We start from the raw sequence: 12,408 nt of genomic DNA, 5'->3' as shown, positions 1-12,408 counted from the left end.
AAAACATATTAACAAAATAAAAGAAATAGAATATGTACAAGTAAAATAAATAAATAAATAGAGTAATAAATACGTACAAACATATATACATATATACAGGTGCTGTGGGGGAGGGAAGGAGGGAAGGCGGGGGGAATGGAGAGGGGGAGAGGGGGAGGATGTGGACAAGGGGCCGGTGACAAGACAGATGAGACTGAGGTACATTGAGAAGGTTGGCATTACAGGAACGAAGTATGTCAGCTTGGTGTGTCCTAGTTAGCAACTAGTGAAGTGGGGTGGAGCAGAAAGTCTGTGTAATTGAGAACTGAGAGGGAGTTGGAGACTGAGAGGTCATCAGGAACATCCATGCGGATTTTGAAGACTCTATCAATAAAGGGGAGGAGAAAGAAAGTAGGAAGGTGAAAAAAGCTTCAAAACCACCAAAAAATTAGAGGTGGGGCCAGGGGGACAGTAGGTAATAGCAACCTGTAATTATAGTGGGTGATAGAGGCTGATGATGTGGGCTTCAAAGGAAGAGAGAGAAAGTAATGGAGAATGTGAAATGGTGAGAAAGTGACATTGTGGGGGCAAAGAGCTGACTCCTCCTCCATAACAAGTGAGTCAGGGTGTGGGAGTGGGAGGAGGTAAAACCTCCCTGGAAGAGAGGTTAGTTTCAGTGATGGCCAGGAGGAGCAGTCCCTGGGTCAGAAACAGATCGAGGATGACAAGTGAGTTTTGTTTATTTTTTATGGTATTTGTTAATTGCTTACTGAGTGCCAGGCATTGGCCATTCCCAGTGCCATAGGGTTCCCAGTCTCAATCCCCATTTTACAGATGAGGTAACTGAGGTGCAGAGAAGTGAAGTGACTCGCCAAAGGTCACACGAGTTTGCCCTTGATGGAATGGGGATTCCACAGGCCATGTTTAGTCGGGGTTGTGGAGAGGTCCTTTCAGCCCATGGCACCTGGAACTCCCTAGCTGCAGGGAGGCAGGGATGGGACCAGGTGGGGAGAGGGAGACTGTATATCTCATTCCCCGCCTTGGTACTGGTCTGCTGGACCCAGGTTCTGGATGGTATTGGCTGCAAGCGACCTGCCTGGTAGGAAGGAAAAAGGGCAGCCATGGCGAGATAAGTTTACAAAAACTCCACTTGGGGTGTGTTTGGGATTTTGAGTGGCATTGAGTGGGAGGAGCAGGGAAGCTGAGATGGAATTCTTAGGAATTAAATGAAGACAGAGCAAGCGGGGACATGTGATGAGAGGATGTGACGCAGCAGCAACAGGATCTCAGTGGATTGTATTTAGCTTGCCTGGGACAGTGAGGAACCTCTGAATGGTCTATAAGAGAGCAATCAAATGGGTCAGATGGAAACCTCCTCTCCCTGTGGATGACCAAGTTACTCCAAAGTGTTCCTGAAACACTTTGTTGGAGAAAACTCAATGCGTTGGAAGGAAACCAAAGACCATGTTCACGTTATTCTGGAATTCATTTCAAAGACAAATGCAGGAAAGAAGGATTTATCTTTGGTAACTTTCCTGGAGGGCACCAATACAGCTATATGTGGATGTTCTCTCCTATTCCTAAATTTAACCAGAACCCCAAATTGTCTCTCTGAGGAACTCTACAGGGAAAAGTTCAAGAATCCAGGAGGATATGGCACACTGTGCTTAGATGAATGCAGTTTGTGTGGAACAATTTGTGAAATATCAAGCCTGATTCTCCTTGTGTGTAGGAGGAAGTGGAATGTTTTGGGAGGCTTCAGTAACCCTCTCCTCCTGCATTTATAAATGACATTTAGAGTCCTTCAACTGTCACTTATGCTATGTTACCCTGGTGTCCTGAGGGAGTCAATTCAAAGTGCCTCACTTTATCCCAGGGAATAGTTTACACACTAGGAAATTCTGGCTTGGCATATAATAAAAAATAAATACTTCCCAGATTTCCATTGCAAGATATTGAGTGACTTTTTTAGCTACAGAATTTCTGTGTCTGACTGAAGTATTGTCCCTAGAGAATTTGCAATATAAACTGAATTCTTAGTTTGATTAGCCAATCTGATGTTTCTCTTGTATCTGAAATCCTAGTACCAGCTTAATATGTCATTATCAACAAAACCAGTCTTCAGAACGCTGTGGAATTATCTTGTATGTCAGGTGGTTTGAAACATTCTGGCTATTCCCAGTGACCAAAATTCAAACAGCTTTTAATTAAGAAAACACATGTATTTGCAATTGTGAAGAAAACTATCTCAGTCCAAATCATTTATCAGGGCATATTTCTTAATTTTCTGCTATTATGTCTTCATTGGGAAGGTCTGTAAAACGTAACATCAATCCCACAGTTTAACAATCTAACTAATTCCTTTTTCATTATTTGTGAAGATTTTCTATTTTAATGTGAGTGCTTGGTTTTTCTAGCTAGTTAAGTAGGGTCTGTATCCTGAAATCATCTTGTAGCTCAATGTAGAATTTACTCAGTTATTAAATGGATTTAAGTGGATGAACTCTGGTGTAGTCTGCTCAGCAATGCATGAAGAAAAGAGTTGGAGGTGTAAAAAATGTCAAATAGCTTTCTCATATGCATTAAACTATTAATAAAGATAAAATGATCTTTATGTTTTTGGTTTAGAACGTCTCTTCTATGATAGCAAGAAGCAGCTTTGATTCACGACTCGTTGGTTTCGGTGTTTTGTGTCATTATTCAGAATGTGTCAAGAATAATGCTAAGACAAGCTACTTCCAGAAAAAAGATGGCAAAATGAGCTCTAAGTTTTTGACTTTCAGTGATATAATTTTGGTTGGTCTGGGAGTTGCTTCATTATGTAATGGCTGAGATTACTGCCTTGAAAAGTGTTCATCAGCTAATGCTAAGGGAAAACTATGGAACTGGCAGCCAATTTCAAATTGGGCTAATTTATAAAGAATATGTACTATTCATCAATCAATAGTCAAGCGGAGGTCATTCCTTTTCTAGGGGTGTCCCTGAAGTAAATGAGCAAATTCAGTGGGAGTATAGAGAAATCACTAGTTGGTACAACTTGATTCTAATTCAGCCATTTTCAATATATAACACAGAATACGTGCAAGCAGCAATGAATGTGAATATGTTTCATGTGAACACTCAGTTCCATTCTGGGATTTACCTGTGACTTCCAGGTGAAAAGTCAGCATGGCAGTATTCATTTCAGACAGCTATAAATATCCCTCCATCTGTTAATTCCTTCAGGTGGAGAAGAGGACCTGGATGAGGATGTTGGTTCTTCCTGCACTGAACTGAAATAGCTCCTTGGGGAGGGTCTACAGTTGACTCTGGAGTGTCCACATGCCATGTCTCAGCTCTTCTGAGGAACTGAACCAGGTATGTTTTAGAAATGAGGGTCAGGCATGCGATAAGTAAAATTCACTAGTGTATTTTGGGTTTTGAAGTTCTATTTCTAGCACAGTTCAAGGAGTAAGCAGAATGAAGTAGTAACAAAATGACAACACTAAAATTAAGCTGCAACTGAGGTTCTTGGTAAATGATTTGGTCATTGTAGGAGGATAGCCCCACACTTGCTGAATTTAAAAGAGTTTCTATTGAGCCACCTTATTCTGGCAGCATAAATTCCCTCTTTATTCCGTGTTTCTTCAGGCATCTCCTTACTAGCACTTGTAATCTCCTGTTCTTAAACTCCTATTTGAATGTTAAGTATGAGTATTTTGTTTTAGGCTTCAAGGGTTATGATTTAATTTGATGTTCTATAAATGAGACTCATGCCAGTTGACACTTGGATTGGCCATGTTTTGAATGATTCTTGTTGCTTTTTGAAACAGAAGTGCCAAAGTGACTTATGGCCAAACATGAGTTGGCAGAGCAAACTGTCAAGATACGTGCTGTGGGGAAAAAAAACAAAGAAGATGTTCTAGTCCGCCAACTTACTGGTGATTACCAGGTAAGTCAGGCTTTCACCAAGTAGATGACCTCACCACCGCAAGACATAGCAAAAGGAATATAGAAGACAAGACATAACGGGATAATAGCAAACAATTCTTGTGCCTTGGGTAAGTGTCTTCAATCACTCCAGGTGTAGAGATTTTATATAATCTCTAGAGTGTTAGTGATTATCACTATTCTGGAGTTGATAGCTCTTTTGATAGAGGAAAAAGACTTAACAGTTTGGGGTAAGTTCTCCAGTTTTCCAAGTCATACCATTTCCAAGCGGTCATTATATCACTCCCTTCTCATTCAGTTCATTCTTGGAATTATGAATAATATCGGTGCATATATTTATGTTGAATGCTTTGCTGTCATCTCCCTATAAGATTGTAAATTCCTTGAGATCAGGGTCTGTGTTCTTATCATGTATCCCAGACAGCTAGTTCAAGTACTATGCACCCATTGCATGCTCTGTAGATAGTTCTAGATGGACTGATTCTTGTTTTCACACACAATCTTTTACCTTTGCCACTTGACCATTGGAACCAAAAGGTTATGAAATTTTGGGTTTCACTCTTCTGAAAAAGCCAGGAACACCTCACAGTAATTACTTCATTATTTACCAAAATACCCCCATGGGGCACTTATCATTCTCCACATTTTGTGCCTCAGAAACAGAGGCACATAAGCACACAAAAACCTCCAATGGTTGCCCATCCTTCTCCACATCAAGCAGTAACTCCATACATTTTGTTTAGCACATACGGAGTGCTTAACAAATATGATTGTTAGCACAATTATTATTATTATCATTTTTATCATTAGAAAGAAAGATGTCCATACAGCCTACTTACGTTCTTGGAGAGACAATGCTTTGTAATGGTGACATTTAGGATGGTCCAGTTATTTAAGAGTTCCTGCCAGTTGTTCGTTTTTCTTGTGATTCATCTCCTGTCGGCTACTGTTGTTTTACGACAGAGAGTGGTTTCCATTAGAGACTTAGGTGATCCTGTCAAAGCTATTTCCCAGGGAAAACAGCTTTTACCTGAACAGTAGGCTCTGGAATGCCTCTCTATCACCATGACTCACTTACTGCAGTATTTCAGAATAATGGCCAATGTCATGATTAGCGATGAGTGAAACTCCCAGGATTTCAGAATTCAGACTGGGATTACCAAAGTGACTCAAGTCAACTACATATTTCATTTTAGAATGTTTCATAGAGCTCCAGAGCTCCAACCAGCAGGAAGTCATCTGCTCATGTCTAGAGACACCTTGCTAAGGGGGTTGGTCTCCAGGTGAAAGAAATGATCCAATCAGAGTGGATGGAATCCTAGAATCTCTAGCACAAATGCACTTATTTATTCAAATACTCAGAAGTTTCAATTATTTATTTTGATTACTCTGAATTACTCCTTCTGCATCACCCTTGCACTTGGATTTGTACCCAAACGTGGCTCAGTGGAAGGAGCCCGGGCTTTGGAGTCAGAGGTAATGGGTTCAAATCCTGAGTCCACAATTTAGCTGTTTGCCTTTGGACAAGTCACTTAACTTCTCTGTGCCTCAGTTACCTCATCTGTAAAATGGGGATTAAGACTGTGAGCCCCCCATGGGGCAACCTGATCACCTTGTAACCTCCCCAGTGCTAGAACAGTGCTTTGTACATAGTAAATGCTTCATAAATGCCATTATTATTATTATTACCCTTTATTCACATCACCCTCAGACCCACAGCACTTAGGTACATGTCCGTAATTTGTTTTAATGTCTGTCTCCCCCTCTAGACTGTAAGCACCTGGGGGCAGGGAACATGTCTATCAACTATGTTATATTTTACTCTCCCAAGTGCTTAGTACAGCACTCTTCTGTGATATGATGGGTGATATGATATGCCCGGGTGGTGGGCCTTTGGATGGATACTTTAAATGAGGAGGAAGATATGATGGGATTTGGGGAGACTATGGGGTTTGAAAGAGAGGGTGGAGTCAAAGATGATGCCAAGGTTTTGGGCTTCAGAAATGTGGAGAATGGTGGCGTTTTCAACTGTGATAGGCAAGTTAGGTTGAAGAGAGGATCTCTTTTCCTCTAATATCCCTAACTTTCCTTCTAATAACCCATCATCCATAAATTTATCCATGCCCTTCTTGAATCTTCTCACAAAACTTCCCGTGGTAAGGAATTCTATGTGCTTACCATCTGATGTGTGAAAATATTTCCTTTTGTTTATTTTGAACCTCCAAGTAGTCCCTTATTCTAGTCTTGTGGGATTTGGCAAACATTAATTCTGTATTCTTCCTGTCCACATTCTTTATGATTTTGTAAATGTATCCATGTCATCTCTTTAACTTTAGAGACTTAAAGATTTTTATTATTTTCAATCTATACTTATTTGCAACTTGCTTCAGCCCCCTGATTCTCTTGGATCAGTCGATAAATCTTTGTGCAGAGCACTGTAATGAGTGTTTGGGAAGGTACAGTACAGTTGGTCGAAATGATCCTTAATCTCCAGTTGCTTACAGTCCAATGTGGAGAAGGTCATTAAAATAAATTACAGGTAAGGGAAATGGCAGAGTGTAAGGATAGGTACATAAGGATATGTGCTGTGGAGGAGGAGATGCTTGGATGCCCTTCTCTGTATCTCCTCTAACTCTATTATATTCTTCCTAATAAGCAGTGACCAGAACTGCCTAGGGTATTTTTGTGGTAAGTAGACTAGAGTGGCCTAGTGGTTCAGGAGTCCCAGTTCTAGTCCCGGTTCCACCACTTGCCTGCTGTGTGACCTTGGGTAGGTCACTTACCTTCCCTATGCCTCATTTTCTTTGTCTGTAAAATGTGGAAAAAATACCTGTTCAATCGGGGCTGTGTCTGATTAGATAATCTTGTATCTACCCCAATGCTTGGCACATACTAAGTTGTTAATAATTATTCTACATTTTTTCATTGTTTTATGAAATAATAAAATGAAGTAATAATAATAGCATTTGTAAAGTGCTTACTATATGTCAAGCACTTGGGTAGATAGAAGTTAATCACATGGGGCTCACAATCTAAGTAGGAGGTAGTAGGATTTAATCCCCATTTTACAGATGGGGTAATTAAGGCACAAAGAAGTTAAGCAACTTGCCCAGGGTCAAACAGCAGGCATGTGGCAGAGCCAGGATTAGAACCTAGGTCCTCTGACTCCCAGGCATGTGCTCTTTCCACTAGGCCTCGCTGCTCCATTTGGAGTATAGCTAACATTTTGTAGAAGTTTTATCAACAATTTCAGGGAACCGTCTGCCACGGTTCTAAGGTCTTTTCTCTGAGTTGCTGCTTATAAGAGCCCATCAGTATGTAACTGTACCTTGGATCAGTTTCCCTGGGTGCATTATCTTGCACCTGTATATGCTGAAGCAGATCTGACACTTCTTTGCCCACTTACTTTGTGTTGTGAGAGCTTCCTGCAGTTCTTTTCCAATCAGTATGGATTCCACCATCTGAGACAGCTGTGCCACCTGTAAACCAAGAGATTTCACTGTGAATGTCTTTTTCTACATCATTTCTGAAAATGCTAAATAAATCCCATCCTAGTACCAATCCCTGAAAGATTCAACAAGTGACTTTTTCCATATCTTTTTGCTTGTTTTCTCTCCATAGCAGGACATTCCCTGCAACACCATGTTACTGAATCAGTTTGGGTTTGGCCATGGGTTTGGAAGGTTGAGGGCAGGCAGTCCCTGTAATACCCTGGCAACTCCTTTGTGCTCTCCAGGGTTGCCATTTTTCACCCCATTTAAGAAGCAAGACTCCATATATCTCAGCAATTCTTTGGGCTGCTCAGAGTGAGGCAGCAGTATATAAATTATATATATGAAGAAAAGTGGAAGTTAAGAATTGTGTTTTCTCTCTCTCTCTCCCTTCCTCCCTCTCTCCCTCCCTCCCTCGTTTTCTCTTTCTCCTTGGATAGTGATTGGAGACTGGTTGTTTCCGGCCACTGAGATGCCATCTTATGGAATGAGGAAGCCATCAATCAATAGTATTTATTGAGTGCTTACTGTGTTCAGACTACTGTATTAAGTGTTTGGGAGAATACAATCCAAAGGAGTATGTACAGGCAATCTCTGCCCACAAGAAGCTTACAGACTAGAGAGGGAAAAGACATTGAAATAAATTACAGATGGATATGTACACAAGTGCTGTGGGGTTGGGTGGGGGGAATGAAAAATTGCTTAAGGAGAACAAACCAAGTGACACAGAGGGAAGGCTAAGAAAGGGGCTTTGAAGATGGGGAAAGAGATTTTCAGTCAAATATGAAAGGGGAGAGGAGTTTTAGGCCACAGGGAGGACATAGACAAGAGGTCGGTGGTGAGAAAGATGAGACTGAGGCACAGTTAGAAGTTTGTTGTTAGAGGAGTGAAGTGAGTGTGCTGGGTTGTAGCAGGAAATCAGAGAGATAAGGGAGGAAGGGGAGATTTGTTTTGAGTGCTTTAAAGCCAATTTTAAGGAGTTTCTGAGATGGATTGGTAACAACTGGAGGTTTCCGAGGAGAGGGGAGAAGTGGACTGAGTGGAGGTTTTTTGTTGTTGTTGTTGTTGTTTTTTTTTAAATGATCCATACAGTGGAGTATGGACTGGATAAGGGAGAGCTAGGAGGTAGGGAGATCAGGGAGGAGATTAACTAATTAACCAACTATGGTACTTGTTAAGTGATTACTAAGTGCCAAGCACTATTCTAAGCACCGGGGTTGTTGTTGTCTTATGCCATTGACTTGTCTCCCCGGCCCAGGGATGCCATGGACACATCTCTCCCAGAACGCCCCAGCTCCATCTGCACTTGTTCTGGTAGTGTATCTGTAAAGTTTTCTTGGTAAAAACATGGAAGTGGTTTACCATTGCCTCCTTCCATTGAATGAGAGAGATGAGTTGAGGATAATGCCAAGGTTATGAGTTTAGGAGACAGGGATGATGGTGGTGTTGTCTATGGTAATGCAAATTCTGGAGGGAGAACATGGTTCGGTTGGAAATAATAATAGCAATTATGGTATTCATTAAGTGCTTACTATGTGCCAGGCACTGTACTAAGTGCTGGGCTGGATACAAGCAAATTGGGTTGGACACAGTCCCTTGTCCCATGTAGGGCTCACAGTCTCAATCCCCATTTTACAGATGAGGTAACTGAGGCCCCGAGCCCACTGTTGGGTAGGGACTGTCTCTATATGTTGCCAACTTGTACTTCCCAAGCGCTTAGTACAGTGCTCTGCACACAGTAAGCGCTCAATAAGTACAATTGATTGATTGAAGTGACTTTTCCAAGGGCACACAGCGGACAAGTGGCAGAGCCAGGATTAGAACCCATAACCTTCTGACTCCCAGGCCGGTGCTCTATCCAATATGAGATACGGAGGTTGGATTTAGCCATTTTAAGTTTGAAGTTAGGCAGATCATCCAACTAGAGATGCCCTGAAGGCCGGATGAAATGCAAGACTTTAGAGAAGGAGAGAGGCAAGGGCTGTAGAGGTGGATGGAGAATAGTCCATGTAGAGATGGTACTTGAAGCCGAGGGAGCGAATGAGTTCTCCAAAGTAGTTGGCATAGACGGAGAATAGAAGGGAACCCAAAACTGAGCCTTGAGGTACTCCTACAGTTAGAGAGTGGGAAGCAGAGGAGGAGTCAGCAGAAGGAGTGACCAGAGAGGTAGGAGAAGAGCCAGTGTGACCTAGTGGAAAGAGCACAGACCTAGGAATCAGTAGACCTGGGTTCCAATCCCGACTCTGGCACATGTCTCCTGTGTGACCACAGGCAAGTCATTTAACTCCCCTGTGCCTCACTTACCTCATCTAAAATGGGGATTAAGACTTCAAGCCCCACGTAGGACATTTACCGTGTCAACCTGATTAACTTGTATCTACCCCAGCCCTTAGAACACTGCCTGGCACATAACAAATGCCATTTAAAAAAAAAAAAAACAAGCCAAGACCAGGAGACCCCCTTCAAAACACCTGCTCTGCTATTGCATTTACCAGAATTATAGTTCCTGCCACAGAGTTTAGGTAGAAACCCTAGGAGCTGCAGTTGACAAGTCTCAGAGTCATGGGATGAGCAATGAGAGGGTGCTCATTGGTTTCTTTGTTAGCGATAGGCTTCATATCTTTTCCCTGCTGACTAGTAACCCCACCACTTACTATGTGTCGAGCACTGTCCTAAGTGCTGGGGTCTTGTCTTACACTATCAAGTCGCCTCTGACCCATAGCGACATCATGGACACATTTCTCCCAGAATGCCCCACCTCTACCTGCAATCGTTTTGGTGGTGTATCCCTAGAGTTTTCTTGGTAAAGTTACAGAAATGGTCTACCATTGCCTCCTTCCACACAGTTAACTTGAGTCTCCGCCCTCGACTCTCTCCCGTGCCGCTGCTGCCCAGCACGGGTGAGTTTTGACTCGTAGCAGATCGCCTTCCACTCGCTAGCCACTGCCTAAGCTAGAATGGAATGGGTATGCCTCTGCTTGACTCTCCCTCCCATAGATGAGACTGGTAGAACACTGGAAACTCTCCAGGTGCGACCCTGAGAGGGGAAGCGCTGGGTTAGTTACAAGTTAATCAGGTCAGACCAAGTCCCTGTCCCACATGGGAATCCTAGTCTAAGTAAGAAGGAGGACAGAACACCCCCCAAACCTGTCCAAGGTAAAAGCTCTCTGAGCAGCTCCGGAGGATAAAAGCTGCAAGATGAGCATTGCAGGTTGGGGAGGAGCTGAGGGAGGCTTGGCGTGATTTGGCAAGGCCTAAGATGGCTTTGGTGGTGCAGTGTGAATGCATTATTGCAAGGAAGCTGTGTTGACATATTGCAAGGATCTGTTTTCTTTTTGAAATGTAAAATATTATTTATTTTGAAGTGTCTTCACAAGGATATGAAAACCAAGAGTAGACAGTTGCCAGAGCAGACATATCCTGACCTCTTGGACACTAGTATAATTGGTTTAAGCTTCAACTTGGGTCAGTCTACCCCTGCCACCTACTTTCCAAGAGAGGTTTGCACACAGGTGACAAACCACTTACCATAGAAATAATGTGAATATTAAGTTAATCAAAGCACTTGCGTTGGAAAGGATTAAAAGGGAGAGGGTGGAAAAAAAAAAGCTTGTAACAAGCAATCCATGTCACTTTTTTTCCCTCCTGCATACTCTTGCTCTGTCCCATTTGTCTAGCAGTAATCTACATTTCAAATGATTACATGGGAAGCTGAAGTGGTAGTGACAAGGATAAACGAAGCTTGTTAAACTAATAGCTGCACTAATGCCCAAATATGTGAACTTCCAGAGTCAGGCAGCATCGGAGGCTGGTGGAGCTGTCAGACCCGCTCCCCCTGGGCTCCTCCGCCAGCGGCTGCCACATGATGAATGGCCCTGTCGAGTAAATTCATCCGGGGCCCAATTAAACAGGCAGAAATGAACTAGAGCCGTCAACGAGGGAGAGCAAGAGAGCGAGGGAGAGAGCGCGTGAGGGGGAGAGAGAAGAGAGAGAGACAGAGAGGGGAGAGAGAAGAGGAGAGAAGAGGGAAAAAAAAGAAAAAAAACCGTTTTACACAAAGTCAAGGAAGCTCCAAGGCAGTGAAGTCATTCTGTCAGAAAATGGCCATTTAATGCTTTGCCGAGCTCACGACAGATATGTCATCTGAGGAAGCTTTAGTGGAGTCCCAGGGCATTTCATTTATTAATTATCAGCTTCAAGTGGGGGATTGGAACTAGACTCTCTATTCCTTTCTCCATCTCCTCTCCTCTCCTCCTCAATCTCTCTATTTTTTACCTATTTGTTTCATTCCATCCCTCTTTCTCTCTAACTCTCTTAACGCCCACTTTGAGCAGGGCCGGTAGAGAAGCAGCGTGGCTCAGTTGAAAGAGTACGGGCTTGGGAGCCTGAGGTCATGTGTTCGAATTCTTGCTCCGCCACTTGTCTGCCGTGTGACTTTGGGCAAGTCACGTAACTTCTCTGTGCCTCAGTTCCCTCATCTGGAAAATGGGGATTAAGAGTGTGAGCCCCACGTGGGACAACCTTGATTACCTTGTATCACCCCCAGCGCTTAGAACAGTGCTTGGCACATAGGAAGCGCTTAACAAATACCAACAGAATTATTCTTCTTCTAGACTGTGAGCCCACTGTTGGGTAGGGACCGTCTCTATGTGTTGCCAACTTGTACTTCCCAAGCGCTTAGTACAGTGCTCTGCACACAGTAAGTGCTCAATAAATATGATTGAATGAATGAACTTTATCTGTCAGCTTCCAGCCCCTCCCTGCCTGAGATGACTTAGTGAGGTTGGGATGGAGCAGAAGAGGTTCAACCACCACAGAAAATATTGAGGGTGCAGATGGACTAGGGAAACATTTTGTTTTCCTCTCCCATGATAAATCCAGAGTTTCTCTTGAAATGACTCTGGACAATATGAGGAATGTAACATTCCACAGAGACCTGTGTTTTCCTCTGAAGAGAGTATGACTCTCAGAGCCTACTATACAAAACCTTTATTCCTGGTTTCCCACA

The 12,408-nt window shown here is 42.8% G+C and overlaps 1 non-coding gene across 1 annotated transcript; it reads right to left on the bottom strand.

Annotated features, from left to right (window-relative positions):
- Positions 1 to 10,310: 10,310 nt before the first annotated feature.
- Positions 10,311 to 10,447, bottom strand: LOC119948636. The gene has a single exon (XR_005457020.1). It is a non-coding gene; the product is annotated as a small nucleolar RNA SNORA7 (small nucleolar RNA).
- Between the last annotated feature and the right edge of the window lie 1,961 nt (positions 10,448 to 12,408).

This window comes from Tachyglossus aculeatus, chromosome X4 (genome assembly GCF_015852505.1).
Source record: "Tachyglossus aculeatus isolate mTacAcu1 chromosome X4, mTacAcu1.pri, whole genome shotgun sequence".
Classification (NCBI taxonomy): domain Eukaryota; kingdom Metazoa; phylum Chordata; class Mammalia; order Monotremata; family Tachyglossidae; genus Tachyglossus; species Tachyglossus aculeatus.
This window is presented reverse-complemented; position numbering and strand designations above follow the sequence as displayed.